General features: G+C 32.3%; 1 protein-coding gene across 1 annotated transcript in view; it reads right to left on the bottom strand.

Annotated features, from left to right (window-relative positions):
* The window catches only part of LOC114324957 (cytochrome P450 6a9), a 71,133-nt gene extending 54,396 nt beyond the window's left edge, over nt 1-16,737 (bottom strand). Inside the window, exon 1 of the mRNA XM_028272885.2 lies at nt 16,509-16,737. The gene's annotated coding sequence lies outside the window, so the exon portion shown is untranslated. The remainder of the gene's footprint in view (nt 1-16,508) is intronic.
* Nucleotides 16,738-20,303: the final 3,566 nt, after the last annotated feature.

Genomic DNA, 20,303 nt, shown 5'->3' with positions numbered 1-20,303 from the left:
ACTAACGGTCTTCCTGTAAGACTAGAAATTTGTATAGTGATAATGATAAATCCATAGCACACCAAGGCTAAAAACCATGACCTGGCAGGCATCAGCCCTGCACGGGTATCTACCAGGTGAATCGAAAGGTGCGTAGTTTAGGGGGCAAAATAAACTTTCTCCTGTAAAGTTTAAATTTAAGTATGTGTTTGAGTAAGTCATTTAGAAGAAATGTGTACAATGACAGGCGGTTCTGAACAGCGTAAGACCTTGACAAGCGAGGGGAAATATTAGGGTTTTTTTGTTTTTTTCCTAAAATTATTTTTTTTGCATTGAACAAAGTTTTTTTAGGTTTTCTGAATCATTCCAAACAGAAAAGATCTTTAGTGACTTTTCTCTTAGGTTAACAGTTTTTGACATATAAACGATTAAAAATTTAAAAATTGCGATATCGTCCATTTTTAACCCTCAAAAACTGTGTGAAAAACTGAAAATTTCAATGTTGTCAAGGTAGGTGGATATTCTTTAAACATCGATTGATGAACTCCCGAAGAGTTTTTGCAATACAATATCGAAAAGCCCTTTGTTTTTAATTGCCAATCAAGCGGTCGCAACACTATTTTTAATCGTTGCATGTAGTAAAATATTATGTAATTAATAGTATGCATAAATAATATATGTGGAGAAAACTATTCTGATTCAATTTTTTTTCACCATCTTGCTTGAAAAGGTTTCCTATTAACTTTGCATGTTGCTTGGGTCAAAAATGGGATTTTTTACACAACTTTTTTCTTGAAAACTTAAAATTTTCTACATATACAGGGTATAACAATATTTCATGATAAAAACTGGCTTTTAAAAAAAGTACTAAGAGGCAAGGGTTAAGGAAGCAAAACTCCATAAATTTTTTATAGGGTGTACAAATTTCAATGTTATTATTTTCTGCCATAAGAATGCCACATGTTCATTTTCAATAAAAAATTCCTAAGAGTTTTCGATATATTGAAAGAAATCGATTTTCATTTTGTAACTTCAAAGTGCTGTAACTTTTTATGTGCAGATTTGTACTAAGGTAAGTTAGGTTTTAATTGATATATTTTTTCCTAGAATATGTGACTTAATTTATGACCTGCATTTTTGATACATACTGTATATGCGGAAAATTTTAAAGCTTAAAAAAATTGTTTAAAAAATTGTTGATACATTATTTTTGACCATGGTAACATGCAAATTTGTTAATAAGGAACCTTTTCAAGCAAGATGATGAAAAAAATTGTATCAGAATATTTTTCCGCACATATATTTACGCATATTATTTACATAATATACTACATCCAGCGGTTAAAAATAGTGTCGCGCCCGCTTGAATAGCAATTAAAAAACAAAGGGGTTTTCAGTATTGTATTGCAAAAAGCTCTTCAGGATTTCATCAGTCGATGTTTAAAGAAAATCTACCTATCTTGGCGACATTGAAATTTCCAGTTTTTCACACAGTTTTTGAGGGTTAAAAATGGCCGATTTCGCAATTTTTCAAAAAACTTTGTTCGATGTAAAAAAAATATTTTAGGAAAAAAACAAAAAAACTAATCTTTTCCCTCCCCAAGTAGCAATTTGTCGACGCGACAACGTTGTCTACCGCGTGGCAACGTTTTGTTACAACGCTGTTATTGCCTAGAAGACGACCCAATTCTGCACTAATTTGGTGGACGATTTTTGAGTTGTCTTGACGTTGCCTAGGCAACCTTAAGCGTTGCATAAGACAACTGAAGCGACTATAAAAAGTGACTGCGTGCAATGGTTGCTCAAAGAGTCGGACTGGTTATGTTTTTTTACCTATATAAAAAGTAAACTATTTTGACATCATATCAGGTATTTAAATTTATATAATTACATAAATAAGGACTTAAACAAAATTACCTGATGTGAAATTTATAAACGCATCTCAGATTACCGTCAAACATGGATATTCCACCTTTAAAAAATACACGCGCTCATTTTTTATCACCTTTTTAACAAAAAATATGTAAATTTAAAAAATCTAATTTTAATATAAAAGCCAGAATTTATGTTAAAGATGTTTTGTATAAATTTAATGTATTGATGGTGCTTTTAAAGGTATTAGAAAATGCCTGCATTTTTTATATTTTGTGTTTTTATTTTCTTTACATCCCAAAAAAACCAAAATGGTGCATTAAACAACATTACCAATATTACTTAAAATATACCTTATTACCAACCATAGACGGATGAGACAACCGAGAAGTCCAATCGCCGACCAAACACGGCCTGGACCGACTATCCCAACCACTTTAGAACGCACTCTCTTATTGGGTGACAGAGGTCATGTGACCAGTGCAATGAAGTGCATCATTCTCCTTAACAGCGTTGCCACATTTAACAGATATCTACTGTTTTGGTATATTTTTGATATTATTTAAAAAATTCTAGTAGGCAATGTTTTTTATTAGATGTATATTTCAATATTTTGTTATCACTAAAATAAAATTTGCTTTTTAATAGTATTCACCCCATTTCTAAATTAATTTTCAGACATTTTGTTACAATTTCCCAATGTCATTACCGAAAATAAGATTCAGGACGTAGATGATAATAGATGGACAGAGAATAGACAAGGCGGAAACGGCGGGTTCGTTGGGAAAATATTCCCATGAGATATTTTTGCATAATCACATTCGTGAGACATCCCAGAATAAGGTTCAAGAAGTCGCCCACGAGAAAAGTGGGCCAATTTAAAAAAAAAATGTTTTAATCAAATTGCAAAAATAAATATTTTGGCCCGGACTAAATTTTTTTTTTAGATTTTTTGGACCATTCTGGACAAAAAAGGTCTCTTATAATTTTTCTCTAAAGTTGATGTTTTTCGAGTTAGAAGCAAGTTAAAATTTGAAAAACGCGAAAATGGCCATTTTTAAGGCTTAATAAGTTCGTAAAAAATTATTATTTTGAAAGTCAGAATGTGACTAAATCAAAGTTTAAAGTCACCGTTACATGATCCCGAAGAAATCTGTTTCATTAATTTACTACTAAGCTGTTATTTTTAATTAATAACAATGAGTGGTTGTATCGTATTGACGCTGCTGTAAATGTGAGTGCGAGGACTGCTGGAATAGCTTCTCTCTCGCACTCAGCATTTACAGCCTCGCACACGTGAATGGCGCTTATTATTATTACTTAAAAATAACAGCTTAGTAATAAAATAATGACGAAAATTTCTTCATGATCTTGTAGGGGGGGCTTCAAACTTTGATTTAGTCATATATTGACTTTCATAATAATAACTTTTAACCGAGTTATTAAGCCTTGAAAATCGCCATTTTTTGCGACTTCTTGAACCTTATTCTGGGATGTCTCACGAATGTGATTATGCAAAAAAATTTCATGGGAATATTTTTCCCTTCGAACCCGCCGTTTTCGCCTTGTCTAGAAATGAAACTGGTAAATACCAGATCTAAATAAGGAAATCTTCATATAATTGGTTTGGAGAATTTTCAAAATGATTGTAACGCTCGGTTTCATAATCAGTTTTTTAAATTTTAAGTAAGTTGGTACCTCTACCTTTATCACAATTCATATATGGGTAAATGTCAACTTTAAAGTGAACTTTACTTAAGGTGGTATGACACAATGTTAAAATTTATATAGTTTTTAGGTACAGTTACCGTCACTATTTCAAAACCAATCTTCAACTTAGGGGTATGTACGTGAACTGTAGACTTTCTATTTTAATAGTATCTAGTTAAAATTTCCAAAGAAAGCAGTATATTTTTTATAACTGTACATAAAGGAGTCCATGTCATAACTTACTTAGTAACTTGCTATAAAAATTCGTTTTGCATAATAATTTTTGAACTTGGGTGGAAAATAACTACCAGAAACGATTAACTATGCAAAAAGCTTTATTTTAAACAAAATTTCATTGTCCATACTGCCATAATTTTTAAATTAACTGTACCTAAAAGTAAAAATTTTAGTTAAAAGCTGCAATCTGGGGATTTTGTTGAAATTACAGCAATAAGTTGGCATTTTTCTAGTGATAAATTAGTTCCGCTGTCACTTAATAGATGAGAAGATGAGTTCACGTGTCATTTAGTAGATGGCAGCAGTGATGTATTAAATGGAGACAGATGCGCGTTTGCCGGATTTTAAGAAAATCTACAAACAATTGAAAACGAGTTTTGTAACCACGGAAATACAATGAATCACTCGGTTTTGTTTAGAAAGGTGGCCCCACCCCCTCCCAGTACGCATTTTGGACCTTGTTTGACTTTCACCATAGATTAGGGTCAATCATGATTGTATAACGTCACAGTGTCTTAACAATACAAATATACATTTTTTATGCTTGAAACCGTGACGTTATACGAATGGTTGAAAGTTAAACGAGGTTCAAAATGACTCAAAGTGTTTACTGGGGGATTATACTAGTTTTGACATAATACATAAATAACATAAGTAAGCTCTAGTATGTTATGTGGGGCGGATCTAAAAACAATTTCAGTTTTATTCACTTTCTGGCAAATTTAATTTTTATAAGGCCGCAAATAATGCATTGTTCGGATACAATTAGCGTCTCTTTGTAAAGACGATGACGTCGACATTTTTACACACATTACACATGCCAATGGCCATTAGTATTTGTTGAGGCATTATCCTAATAAAAAAATTGTAGACAAAACAATATTGTATAATCATTGATTAATTTATGTCAAATATTTCCGTAAGTGAAAAAAAATATTGAAATTTACTGGAGTAATAATTAGATAAACCGATATGCAGACGATACAGTTGTGGTTGCTAGCAGTATCGACAGGCCTGTCATACCCGGGTACCTACAAAGAGCGAGTGAAAAAAGAGATTTTAACCATCAACATAAATAAAACAAAAATGGACACTGGTGAGCAAAACTCAAAAACCTGCCAGACAATTGAAAATAAAAAACCAATTCAACACGTAGAAGTATATGTATACCTTGGAACAGTCGTCAACTAGAAATGGGATCAAACAACCGAAATACGATGTAGAATTGAAAAGGCCAGAGCTACATTTAACATGAGAAATATATTCAATCATTGCGACATATCTGTCCCACTAAAAATACGGCTGCTAAAATGCTATGTATTTCCAGTCTTGTTGTATGGAGCAGAGACCTGGACAATAACGGAAACATTATCGAAAAGGCTAGAGGTATTCGAAATGTGGGTGTACCGACTTATCCTCAAAATGTCCTGGACGACTCACACTACCAACGTAGAGGTATTGCGCTGAGGAGAAAACAAAAATGAGAAATCTGTTTCACAATAGAAACGGAAACCTGAATACCTCGATCATATTATGAGACATGATAAATATCGTATACTGCCACTGACAATACAGAGTAAAATAGAGAGCAAACGTGGACCCAGAAGAAGAAGACACTCATGGCTTCAAAACTTACGCCAATGGTTTGGAATGTCCGCAACGGACGAGGCGCATGAAGAAGAAGAAGAAGAATTTAAAATGAGATATTCTTCTTCTTACGGTGCTTATTCGTTCCGAATGTTGGCGATCAGCATGGCTATCCTAACTTTGCATGCTGCTATTCGGAATAGTCTGTTTGTCGATGTAGGTATTGAACCAGTTTCTCAGATATATTCTTCTTCCTGGTCCTCTCTTCCCAATACCTTGCCCTGAAGAATGAGTAGCGGCAATCTCTATTCATTCCTCATAACATGGCCAAGATATTCTACTTTGCGCTCTTTGATAATAATGTGTGTTAATAATCTCGCATTCCTTGCCCATTCTACGTAAGACCTCAACATTAGTCACACGACCCATCCACGAAATTCTTAAAATGCGACTGTAATACCACATCTTGAATGCCTTGAGTTTTCTTAAAGAAGTTTCGGAAAGAGTCCAGGCTTCTACTCAGTATAATAATCTAGAAAATACATAGGATCTGATAATAGAAATTTTGTTAACAAGTGGTAAATGTGACTTCTGAAACGAGACTTCATCATTATGAACGCTGATCTCGCTTTTCCTATGCGTTGTTTTATTTCACTAGAGTGGTCTCATTGACTGTTTATGTAGGTACCAAGGTATGTGTAGTTGTCCACTCTGTCAATTGGTTGTTGGTTAACCAAAAGCCGTGTATGTAATATATTTCGCTCTTAATGACTACCATTACTTTCTTTTTTTTTCGTATTGAAATTCCATGTTCACTACTTATGTCTTATATGCGTGACATTATTCTTTGCAAATCATCTAGGCTATCTGCAAAAACTACTGCGTCGTCGGCATATCTAATGTTGTTTAGATCTATCATCTAATCCAGTTTCCTCCAAGATAATTTATGAGTATGTGCAGCTTATCATGTTGTACTCTATCAAATGCCTTTTTGTAGTCGATAAAACAAATATATAGCACTTAGACAGTCAATAGAGCCTCTCGGGTGCCTAAGGGCAAGGCATTGCGGAATCAAATCTTTGTCCGTGATACTTGTTCTTCGCATTTTTTATATAGGTATTCTGCAGTATATTACTTTTAAAAATGTTTTAAGTAAGTGGTTCATTAGGCTAATTATTATTCTGCCTCGCATGTTGAAATGAGAAATGAAATGAAAATGTGAAATTTTCCGAGGAAGAAACTTTCCCTGTTGAAAAAACATTCAATATGAAAAAAGTTATTGTAGTGACTCTGTTTTTCAATTGACTTACGTATTTTACATTTATTAAAAATACTAATTTTATACTCGATCTTCATTCTGAGAATTAGCATAATTCTTTTTTGGTCATTTAGATAGGCACTTACTTGTATTTCAAATAATTATTGCAAATTTCTTTAGTTTGAAATAAATCCTTTTGAGCAGGTAAAGAATTACGGATTGCCGTATAATACAATATTAAATAATAAACTATATCCAAATGAATGAACGTTTAGTATCTATTAATGAGAATTTACCCTAGGCAGGTAAAGAAAGGATTAACAACTGTCGTCTGTAAATACAAAGTACGATTAAGATCGAGATGTGCCGAGCCTAAGTTGCAATACATGGCATCAATGCGGTGTCGTTCAGAGAACTAAATTTAATAATAAAATATATGTACGTGCTGCCATCTATTCAAAGAACTGTTAAACGTTAGTTTAAAAATTGGCCACCTATTTTGACCATAGCGTACTAATACCCCCTTAATGTTTACTTTAAGTTGATTATGAAATCGGGCGATTTTGACAGGTAACCGTTAACACAGATTTTACTGTATTTACAGGGCCTAAAAAGAATCTACTGATTTCTATTGATTTTTTGAAAGCAAAACTACTATCCGCTGCAAGATAATTTGGATGGAATTCAGACAAAATATGTACAAAAAGTACATATTTTGTCGGAGTTTCAGCCAAATTATCTTGCAACGGATATAGTACTGAAAGAGTAAGAACTGGCCTGGCAACCCTGTCTAGCAAAGCTGATACAAATATTAGAGCTTATCAAATCTACTGATAAAACAATGGACAATGGAGAAACCAGCTAATAAAAAACAAATAAACAGGTTGTTAAATAAATCGAAAATTTCCAGCAAAATAAAATATAAAATAATAAGAAAAAAGTAAGGTTATAAAGTAAATTCTTTTTTTGCTCTTGAAGTTGCCGTAAACGTGTCACATATCTATAGAACTATACGTAACGGCCCTGTGGTCGTGAGAGACAACTACCTAGTCGGCCAGAAAACCCATGGGCGTAAATTAGTTTAGCATTATAACGTTTTTAAGTAGTTGCGATTGTTGAAAAAACTTGACTGTGATATGTAGTCACAATAGTAATAACTTAGTTGCCCATATAACTAAAGATATTACTTAACGTTGTAACATCGTAATGTCAGTCGGGTTAGGGGTCGTTGGCCGAAACAACTGAAAATGCTCTCGGGCAACGTTATATACAGTGCATTTGTTTGTACTGACAACCAATGCGTCGAAAAATTGCTACTTGGGTCGCCTCTCAAGGTCTATGCTGTTCAGAACCGCCTGTCATTGTACACATTTCTTCTAAATGACTTACTCAAACACATACTTAAATTTAAACTTTACACGAGAAAGTTTATTTTACGCCCTAAACTATGCACCTTCCGATTCACCTGGTAGATACCCGTGCAGGGCTGATGCCTGCCAAATCATGGTTTTTAGCCTTGGTGTGCTATGACTTATCACTAGGCCGCGGATTATATGTAAGTTACATATTTTTACATACAGGGTGTCCCAGACTAATTTACCCACGCTATATCTCTTAAACGAATAGAGATTTTCGAATGGGACAAAAAGTGGTATATTCTACTTGTAATACACTTTAATATGGCGTAGAAAAAAATCATTCCCTAAATATTAATCCCTTAGTTACAACCCCTAACTTTAATTTTTTTAATAGCACCCTGCATATTTTTTTATAGTTTTGGATGTGGTCTTCTATCGTCTATTCAACACATTTTTTGAAAATAAAATCGGTTCGTAAATTACCAAGAAAATATTAGTTTAGTTTTGTTAATTATGTGTCCCAGACTAATTTATCCAGGCTATATTTCTTAAACGAATAGAGATTTTCGAATGGGAGAAAAACTGATCTATTACATTTGTAATACACTTTCATATGGTGTAGAAAAAAATGCATCCCCTAAATATTCATCCCTAACTTACAGGGTGCTATTAAAAAAAATAAAGTTAGGGTTATAACTAAGGGATGAATATTTAGCTGATAATTTTTTTTCTACGCCATATTAAAGTGTATTACAAATGTAATAGATCAGTTTTTGTCCCATTCGAAAATCTCTATTCGTTTAAGAAATATAGCCTGGATAAATTAGTCTGGGACACATAATTAACAAAACTAAATTGATATTTTCTTGGTTATTTACGAACCGATTTTATTTTCAAAAATTGTGTTGAATAGACGATAGAAGACCACATCCAAAACTATAAAAAAATATACAGGGTACTATTAGAAAATTAAAGTTAGGGGTTGTAACTAAGGGATGAGTATTTAGGGGATGAATTTTTTCTACGCCATATTAAAGTGTATTACAAGTAGAATATACCACTTTTTGTCCCATTCGAAAATCTCTATTCGTTTAAGAGATATAGTGTGGGTAAATTAGTCTGGGACACCCTGTATATTACATATTTATAGATTTTTTGAAAAAAGTGCATATTTAAGTGGTAAATACATATATTTACATATTTTCGTCCCTTTACTCTGCAATGGTAATCGCAAAAACCATTAGGATGTAATTATGCAGGGCCTGTCCGTTTATTTCTAGCATTAGCTGGGAAGTTTTTAATCAATGTTTCTAGGTACTATTAACCTGAGATCTTAACAATTCTTAATATCCGCAAATTGACTTGACCGACTTGGATGTGGGGTCTGGCATTAACCAGAAATAGTCATAAAATGAACTATTATTTATTTTTCATTTATAATTTGAATAGACTTAAAGCTCCCGGAACGAATCAGTATAGCTTTCTTGGACTTTAGTTCAGCGCTGCTTTTAGTTGAGTATAAACGTGTTTAATAAATTGTTAAGAAAATTCCGAAAGTGAAATTTAACGTGCTGTGGATTACACCGTACGCAGAACTTCAAATGGAAGGTGAAAATGTGTTCTGCATGGCATGTTCAAAAATTGTAAGTAACTTTTAATGAAACAAAAGTTTGCATTTCGTTTATTTTTAATTCGCGTATTTATTAAAACTACATCACTAAATATTTATTCAATTTCTTCTTGCTTGCGTCAGCATGTCAAAACAGCCAAACATACTGCAAATACAAAAAGGATTATAGTCCAGAAAGCCACTGCGCATCCGCTAGGAAAAATATTCCGATTCGGATTTTTTGCACAACCTTACTCAAAAAGGACTCCTCTTAACAAATTTGCATGTTGCCAGGACCAAAAGGTGGTCAAAAATTTTTTAATCGTTTTTTTTTTTGTTTTTTTCCTAAAATTATTTTTTTTTGCATGGAAAAAAGTTTTTTTTAGGTTTTTTGGATCATTCCAAACAGAAAAGGTCTTTAGTGACTTTCCTCTAAAAATGATAGTTTTTGACATATAAGCGATTAAAAATTGAAAAATTGCGAAATCGGCCATTTTTAACCTTCAAAAACTATGTGAAAAACTGAAAATTTAAATGTTGCCAAGGTAGGTAGATATTCTTTAAACATCGATTGATGAAATCCCGAAGAGTTTTTTGCAATACAATATTCAAAACTTCTTTGTTCTTTAATTGCTAATCAAGCGTGCGCGATACTATTTTCCACCGACGACATTATGGTGCAAATGAAAGGAAAAAATCCGTTATTTCGTAAACCGGCAACTTTAAGGAAAAATCCCGAAACAGGTCGATTTTTATTTTTAAGTTATGATATTGTGGCATATATGGTATACTAGTGACGTCATCCATCTGGACGTGATGACGTAATCGATGATTTTTTAAATGAGAATAGGGGTCGTGTGCTAGCTCATTTGAAAGGTTCTTCAATTCTCTATTCAGTAATATAAACATTTACATAATTATTTATACAGGGTGTCCAAAAAATTTTTATTAAATTAAATTATTTGACAAAAAAAGAAGTAGAAGGACACCCTGTATAAATAATTATGTAAACGTTTACATTACTGAATAGAGAATTGAAGAACCTTTTAAATGAGCTGCCATACCAACCCTATTCTCTTTTAAAAAATCATCGATTACGTCATGACGCCCAGACGGATGACGTCACTAGTATACCATATATGCCACAATATCATAACATAAAAATTAAAATCGACCTGTTTCGGGATTTTTCCTTAAAGTCGCCGGTTTTCAAAATAACGAATTTATTCGTTTCATTTGCACCATACTGTCGTGTCGGTGGAAAATAGTGTCGCGCAATCTTGATTAGCAATTAAAAAACAAAGGAGTTTTGAATATTGTATTGCAAAAAACTCTTCGGGATTTCATCAATCGATGTTTAGAGAATATCTACCTACCTTGGCAACATTCAAATTTTCAGTTTTTCACATAGTTTTTGAGGGTTAAAAATGGCCGATTTCGCAATTTTTCAATTTTTAATCGCTTATATGTCAAAAACTATCATTTTTAGAGAAAAGTCACTAAAGACCTTTTCTGTTTGGAATGATCCAAAAAACCTAAAAAAAAACTTTTTTCCATGCAAAAAAAAATAAATTTAGGAAAAAAACAGAAAAAACGTTTAAAAAATTTTTTGCCACCTTTTGGTCCTGGAAACATGCAAATTTGTTAAAATTGTGTAAAAAAAGATCTGTGCAAGACAATGGTTGCTTCTAACATTCCATTAAAAAAATTGAATAACATTAATCTAAGATTGGAAAAATATTGCAAGTTTAATATCCCGGAGGAATCCACGTTGAGGAAATCAAGTGTCGACTCTATACAGGGTGAGTCATGAGGAACTGTACATACGTATAGAGGCCCCTATGGGGAATAACAAATGACCATTAAAAAGTGTCTGCTCTCATTGTTTAATAATATACAGGGCGAGTTTCGCATTTTGACAGAAATTTTTATTCGTCATAATTTTTGAACGGTCAGATCGATGTGTCTCTTATTTTGGTCAATCGTTACACTATTGCCACCTAATCAACTGATTTATTCAAAAAAATATATAAAAAATTATATAAAAAAAAAATCAGGTCCGGCTTTAAAAAAATTAGTTCGTTTTGGTCTTCGAAAAAATTTCACCCTGTATAAGCTTTTTGAAAACTCTAATATGAATTTTACCAATTAGACAAATGGGCAATTAAAATAACATATTTATTTTTTTCCGCACACAATTGCTTAATTTTTTATAAAAAAATCAAATTTGATTATGAATAACATTAATCTAAGATTGGAAAAATATTGCAAGTTTAATATCCCGGAGGAATCCACGTTGAGGAAATCAAGTGTCGACTCTATATGTATATAAATCAACAATGATCCAAATATGGGAAGTCATACGTGATGCTTACTTTTATGTTATTGTGGACGAAACTACAGACACCTGTGGAAGATATATTGTTCATTTGCTAATTAGCGCACTAAAGGAACATGGTCCAGGAAACTCATATTTAATATCTTCAAAACAACTTGAAAAAGCCAACAATTTAACCGTAACACGATTCATTCAAGACACTTTGACAAACTTCTTTTTGCCAGATACCATTCCATTAAATAAATTTGTGATTTTCTTATCGGATGCTGCCCCATATATGGTTAAGGTGGGGCAAAATTTAAAAATATTTTATCAGAATTTTTTTCATATTACTTGTTTAGCTAATGGAGTTAACAGAGTTGCAGCGATTATCAGAACTCAATTTCCTCTTGTGAACGAATTAATTAGCAATGTAAAGAAGGTGTTCCTTAAGGCTCCTTTGCGAGTTCAAATATATAAAGAGACGTTTCGTGACGTACCGCTACGTCCCCAACCTGTATTAACTCGATGGCGGACTTGGCTAAGTGCAGCTATTTTTTACGCTGAAAATTATGATAGAATTAAGGACGTAATTAATAGACGGAGAGCTAGAGCCGAAAAATCATCGTCATAAGTAATATATATGGAGTTTTTCCTGTGAAATGTGTCCATTGTATATTATTGACAATTATGGCCCCTTTCATGCTGACACTTCAGTGGATACAGGAAGTAGCAATAAGAGATGAAAGGGGAAAGTTGGTGCAGTCATTAAAGGTTTTCACCTCTTATTTTGTTAAACCTCTATCGATTTGCATGAAAATTGGTGACTAGTTAGAGCATACCTCAAGAAACAAAACTGATTTGGTGCCACTTGCACTTTTACCCTGGTGGTGAATACCACCCCTTCCCGCGGGTGAAAACTATTTTATTAAAAATAACCCCACAAATCGATAGAGGGACAAATTTTAAGTAAAATTTGTTATATCATGTTATTAAAATAAATCAATACTTTTTGAGTTATTAAAGATCAAAGATTTGTCTATTTAAGAGCATATGCGTGAAGTTACCGATGATAAAAAGAACATGTTAATTAATTGTATGTTAGTAAAATATTATTTTTATATTATTTCGATATTTAATTGAATTTTTTTTTTTTTTTTTCATTATAAACTGAATATGTCCAGAAACTTCGGGTGTCCAATAATGGGTACATTTGCCATATTGCTAAATTTATAATATCGAAATAATATAAAAATAATATTTTAGTAACATACAATTAATTAATATGTTCTTTTTATCATCCGTAACTTCACGCATGTGCTCAAACAGGCAAATCTTTGATCTGTAATAACTCAAAAAGTATTGATTTATTTTAATAAAATGATATAACAAATTTTACTTATAATTTGTCCCTCTATCGATTTGTGGGGTTATTTTTAATAAAATCGTTTTCACCCCCGAGAAGGGGTGGTATCCACCCCCCAGGGTAAAAGTGCAAGTTGGCACCAAATCATTTTTATTTCCTGAGGTATGTTCTAACTAGTCACCAATTTTCATGCAAATCGATGGAGGTTTAACAAAATAGGAGGTGGAAACCTTAAAATACTACACTAACTGTCCCTTTTGATCCCTTATTGCTACTTCCTGTATCCACTGAAGTGTCAGCCTGAAAGGGGTCATAATTATCAATATAAAATAGACACATTTCACATGCCAAACTCCATATTACTTTTGACGATGATTTTTCGGCTCTAGCTCTTAGACTATAACGACATATCAGACTTTTCACAAACTGTCATATCACCAAAAGCAGTTTTAGATAATAAGGAGGTGCATAAAAATCTTATATTTATTAAAACGAATTATAGTTTTATCCCGGAAACAATTACGTTACTAGAAAAGAAGTGGCAACTCCTAGTTGATTCTATGGAACTAATTGAAAATTTTCAGAAGGAATGCCCAAAAGTAAAAGGCGAGATTGGTACAAAAGTTTTGGGGAAGCTTAAGCAGGATTTATAAAATAATGAAGGTTTCAAAATTATCCAGAATGTGTCATCCATTTTTAGAGACAACTTTGATATAAAAACGTGTATTGATGGAAACCTGTTGCCAAAATTAAACTATACCCCTATTACCTCAGTAGATGTGGAGCGAAGCTTCTCTTTATATAAACATATGTTTTCTGATAAAAGACAAACCTTTACCCTAGAAAATTTTGAAAAATATTTAGTTGTAAATTTTTTTTACAATATCAATAATTAGGATATATGGTATAATATGTAAAAATAAAGTTGCTGAGTATTAATGTTGTTTGTTTTTAACTCATTATTAGGATAGTTATATCAATTATATAATTATTGCTTTAATTTTTTTAATACATATTTTCGACGAATCCTTAGGTACATATATTTAAAAAAATCTTTACATATATGTTTATTGTTGCAGAATTGTTTTTTTTTTAAGAAATTCAAAAAAATTATAGTTCAGCATTTATTAAAAAAATTTAAATTTATATCAAAGATCATGAAATCATAGATTCTCATCCCAATCTAATTTAGCTATTAAACAGTGTTTCGGGAAAGTGAAAATGATTAGTGATAATGATTCGACGAATTGAATGAGTACACTAACAAACAATTCGGGATTAGAAAGTGGACATATAGTTTGGCGAGAACAATAATGTTTTTAAAATGTTTCCGGGAAGGTATAATGATGGTAAACACTTTGTTTTAGTTTTTAGAAGTAAAAATAGTATGTAGAAAAAAAACTAAGTATGATATTTCTTAAAATTTGACAAATTGGAAAGTTATATAGAAAAATATTTGGTTCTTAAGAAATGGGTAGGAAAGGTTTTGAGAGAGGCGTGTTTTTTTAATTGGGTGAAAAAGATCGGTGGAAGGGATAAGAGGTTGGAGTCTGAATTTGCGAGAGAAAAGAGGGTCACTGTATAATGGATATCTGAAGAGAGCAGTTGAGTTTTCAAAAGTGAGAAATCAGTGTAAAGTGGTGTGAGCGGCCTTTGCGAGCAGAATCAAGTTGAAACCAAATTGTCGACCGGTTGAAATTTTAATTTTCCTGGTCCGAGGGAGATTCCTTTGTTTTGTCTAGAACTAGTAGCTGATTGATATCTATTTGCACAAGATATCGAGCAAGGAGAAAATTGAGTAAGAGAATTCGAGCAAGTTCCTGTGTGTTGTTTTGGAAGCAGTTTGGACGAGATGGACTTTGTCGCAACATCCAGAGGATACGTTGGGAGAATCGAGAACGACGCAATCCAGAAAAAGGGGAAGGGAAGAAACAAAAAGGTTAGTCAAATCATTTGTCGGAATGGAGAAAATTTGTTTATATCAAAACCATATTTGCTTATTGGTTTATTGAACATTACTATAACGCAGTTAGTTATTTCAAATTTAATAATTCAATTCAAATGAATAAAAGTAAATTTTATTAAATTTAGTATGAGAAAGTAATAATTTATTTAAATATTTTTTTTGTCAAAACAAAGAGATATCAGAATTAAAGTTCATATGTACACGGCTTATTTGTGAAATGAATAATATTTATTACATTTATATGATATTGAATGTTTTTAATTTCCCTGTTCCATCCTGGAAGAAGTAAGCAACTAGAAATACTAGAAGCCACAAATCAAAGGTATTGTATCAAATACAAAATTGGCCCTGAGAATAAAATTTATTGGAATATTTAATTTGAATTTAGTTTTCTTTTACATAGGCAGTAATTAACGCAATTGATTAATTAATTAAATTAAGAATTTGCTAATTAATCTAAATAAAAAGATAAAGTAGAGCATAACAATATGTACATATTTTTATGCATTTTCATACATATTATAATCCGGCCTTTAGTTATCACTATTCGCTCTGAGCGTTAACAAAGTGTCAAAGCAAAATCGACCGACCTGCTCATGGTGGCGGTTTTTTGAAATTTGATCAGGACGCTTTGTGTATGTTTAAATAAGACATTTAAAAAAAATGCCGTGCCCCGCTAGTGATATTATGTATTAATATAAACAGAAAATAAAAACGCACTTAATCTGATATAAATTCTTCTATTTCCAATATTGATTATCAGTTTGATTTTGTATACATAACCTCACTATCGCAGTTTATGTCAATAAATCTTTATTAACGAAAAAGAAAATATTTTTGTTGCACTATAAATTACAGTATAAATTAATAACTAATGAATTCTAACAATTGTATTCGGTTATTATCACTACAAAATAAAATATTCAAGTTTAACAAAATAATCCCATAAGACTCAATGTTAAAACGTCCTGACAAAATCTGACAGCGTGTCACGTGACTGTAAGTAGAGGGGAGACGCACGGAGCCAATACAAATTTCTAGCCTTACAGGAAGACCGAAGACCGTTACTCGGAGTGTTCACTAGCTCTCCTACTAATGCTCATTGAATATTTAGATAATAGTGATATTCTTTTCAATTCATTCATTTTTTCAATTAATGTTATGCTTATTTTTTTATTATTATATATTATATGATGTTTCACATTACATATTGTGTTAGGTATATTATATCTTACGTTTATATCCTTACCTATAGTCCTATTGTAACAGCAACCACAATTTATAATATAACGGCGAATTTATTATCTAATCAAATTAGAATTTAATTCCACAAAAACACCGTATTAATTCAAGTAAACACACATCACCGGAGGACAACTTTTATCATAGTAGGTAGATAACTGTTTTGATGAGAGATTCGCATCATTATTTATAAAAATAACCTTCGGCATCAGGTGAACACGAACAGGAATCGAACACACGTCTGATTTCGTATTATGTTATACCAAAAAATGTTATGCAATAGTGACTCATATATTAATAATTAGTGTTGATTTTCAAAACGACAAGTCATGTTCAATCACTAGATATATTGTTCTAAGATTGTTTCTTTGTAAGATACCTGTTACGTTGGGATGTCCACGAGTTACTTTACGCAAAGATCCCTAGGTTCGTAAATATATTATAGAAAATATCTTTCGATTACAGAAAAATACCCCTATTAAAACTATAAAAGTTTTCCTTAAAACAAAGTTTTTATTTCAATCTTATCCGATGGACGTTACAAAATCGACTGAAAATAAATAAATATAAATCCAATAACCTGGTTGACAAAAAGAATATAAAATTACCTAAGCAAGGAAGTGATCAGCCATCAGCGACCGCTGCTGGGTTGATAAATTATGAGGTTTTCAGGTGCAGGTGTACTTTTTGTGAAGGACACTTCGGTCCTCACAGCTCAAAATCGGTTAAGAACAGGCCAAGAGGCCTAATATAAGAAGAAGCAAAAGAAGAAGAAGACACTTCGATCCCACACAGGAACGAATTTTACGTTGGGATGTCCACGAGTTACTTTACGCAAAGATCCCTAGGTTCGAAAATAAAGTATAGAAAATAACTTTCAATTACAGAAAGTTAACCCTATTAAACATACGCAAGTGTTGCTTAAAACAAAGTTTTTATTTCGATCTTATCCGATGGAAGCTACAGAACCGACTGTCTTTAAAAACATATTATACATATCTACACAATCCTTTAAACTGTAATTAATTATACCTAATATTGTTCCCTACATTATTATCTTAAAAGGTTTTTATTTCAAGTGGGCTAGGTAAGCCCACCATCCCTTTTGTCACCACAGAGCGACGAAAAACATAATATGGCACGCCGTAGTTATATGTTAAATCAGAGATATTTTGTAAACACGTATTCTGCCATATGTAGAAATATGTTTATTGAATCGACAATACCTATGTTTTCACCATGACATAACTGCGCGTCAGATATAACGGGATACCCACAAAATTTAAGAAATTGTTAATTTTTTAGATTTTTTCTTATTTACATATCAAATTAAATCTACCTACAGTAGGAAAAATGAAAGAATACCGATGAACGAACATATAAAACACGCTGTATTTTCCTGTCACCTTGTCACATAAAAAATTGGCCAGAGCAAGTACATGTAATAATTATTATTACATGTACTTGCGCTGGGCAATTTTCTTTGTGACACGGTAACAGGAAGATACAGCGTGTTTTATACGTTCGTTCATGGGTATTCTTTCATTTTTCCGACTGTAGGTACTTTGCATTGAGTCAGTTACTTTTGTAGCTCGTAATTCGACATAATCATTAGTAACAAATGGAAAACAAGGAAAATGTTAGAAAATAATAAATATATCGAAAATTTCGATGTGCCATTACTGTTACAGTTATAGTAATGATTGAATTACAGAGTCAAGAAAAAGCAATTATCACTCGTTTCAATAAAGTGTGTTGCCATCACGATTCTGGATACCACTCATCATTCGATTTGGCATAGAACTCGTTTTGGATGTCCTTTTTTGGGAAAGTTGTCCATCACTCGATGAAAACCTTTTAAAGCTCTTCATATGTTGTTGGAGCAGGTACACGACCTCTTACACACCTTTTGAGAAGACTCCATATTTGGTCAAAAAGACTAAATTCTGGGCTTTGAGTAGGTCAGCTCATTTTTGGAATGTCAACATCTTCAAAATACTGTGTTACAATACTTGCCGTGTGTGATCTCGCATTATCTTGCATTAGCAGAAAACCATTACTAATAAACCCATCATATGACATCACATTATGTTGTAGGATCTCTGTTTTGTATCTGTGTGCTGTTAATGTACCCGTCTCAATGAAGACAAGATCCGTGTGTGCCTCAAAAGAAATCCTTGTCCAAAACATTACTGAACCACCACCTGAACAGTTCCAAAGTTACAGAGGTAGTATAGTATAATTGGTCCAAAAAAAGGCCTAACCCAGACATCAAAAATAAAAGTTTTCCTCCAACACTAAATTGTTCTATATGGTCCACATATGGTTCAGTAAAAAGTTACATCATTTTGAGCGTCAAGTTTGGGGGGGAGATGGTAGAGATGTCGGTAAATTAGTAGTTTTTTACGTTTTTCGTCAATATTTCTAAAACTATGCTTAAGAGTATATTTTCTATACAAAAATATTCTACATAAAATTTAAAACAAAAAAGGTCCTATACATATTTGTTATGAAATCAACGGTTCCAGATTTACGGAGGGTGAAAAGTGGAGGTTTTCGATACTTTTTATATTTTTTGGGCAATTGATGATGATTTTGGGTGGTGAGGTTGCGTTTCTTCAAGGGCTTATCACTAAAATACCATCGGCCACTGAAACAAGAAATTTGATTTATAAAACCCAATTCTGTTGTGAAAACTGTGTGAAAACCTCCACTTTTCACCCTTCGTAGCTCTGGAACCGTTGATTCTGTAACAATTATGTATAGGACCTTTTTTGTTTGAAATTTCATGTAGAATAATTATATATAGAAAATTGTTTACGATAAAGGATAGTTTTAGAAATATTGACGAAAAACGTAAAAAAAATACTAATTTACCGACTTCTCCCCATCACCATACAGAACAATTTTGCGTCGAAGGAAAACTTTTACTTTGGATGTTTAGGTTAGACCTTTTTTGGGCCAATTATACTATACTACCTCCGTAACTTTGAAACCGTTCATTTTAGAAGGATTACGCATAGAGCCTTTTTATTTCAAATTTAATGTAGAACATTTTTGTATAGAAGGTTGTTTATGCTAAATCGTATAGTTTCAGAGATATTTACGAAAAACGTAAAAAACTAGGAATTTACCGATTTCTCCCCCCCCCCCCCCCCAAACCCGACGCTCAAAACTTTTTCCTGAACATTATGTGGACCATATAAGGTGCGTTCGCGGGTACAGTTGACAAATTGTCGCCGACAATTTCTAACCTCATTTAATATAAATAATATCGTTAATAGATAAATAAACAAGGTATATTTACTTTTAATTAATATTAATAACTAATTATTAAATTATAATAGGTAAATATACCTTGAATATTTATCTATTAACGATATTATTTATATCATTTTAAAGTGCGCATGCGTTTTGCTGCTATAGTATTTTTACTACAAAACCGTTATTACGTAGGTCAAAATTTTTGACGTAAGAGAACTGTCAAAACATTAGAATGTGACTTTTCATTATTGCCATGTTTATAATAAACATGACAATAATGAAAGTCACATTCTAATGTTTTGACAGTTCTCTTACGTCAAAAATTTTGACCTACGTAATAATGTTTTTGTAGTAAAAATACTATAATTTGTAGCCGACTAGTCGCCGACAGGCACCCGCGAACGCACTTTAGAATATAGAACAATTTGGTGTTAGAGGATAACTTTCACTTTGGATGTCTGGGTTTGGGTCTAGTTATACCATACTATAATTTTAGATATTTCAATTGGAAATTTCAGTCCAACAATAAATATATTGA

Source organism: Diabrotica virgifera, chromosome 1, assembly GCF_917563875.1.
Source record: "Diabrotica virgifera virgifera chromosome 1, PGI_DIABVI_V3a".
Taxonomy (NCBI): Eukaryota; Metazoa; Arthropoda; class Insecta; order Coleoptera; family Chrysomelidae; genus Diabrotica; species Diabrotica virgifera.
The sequence above is the reverse complement of the archived record's forward strand: the minus strand, read 5'-3'. Positions and strand labels throughout refer to the sequence as shown.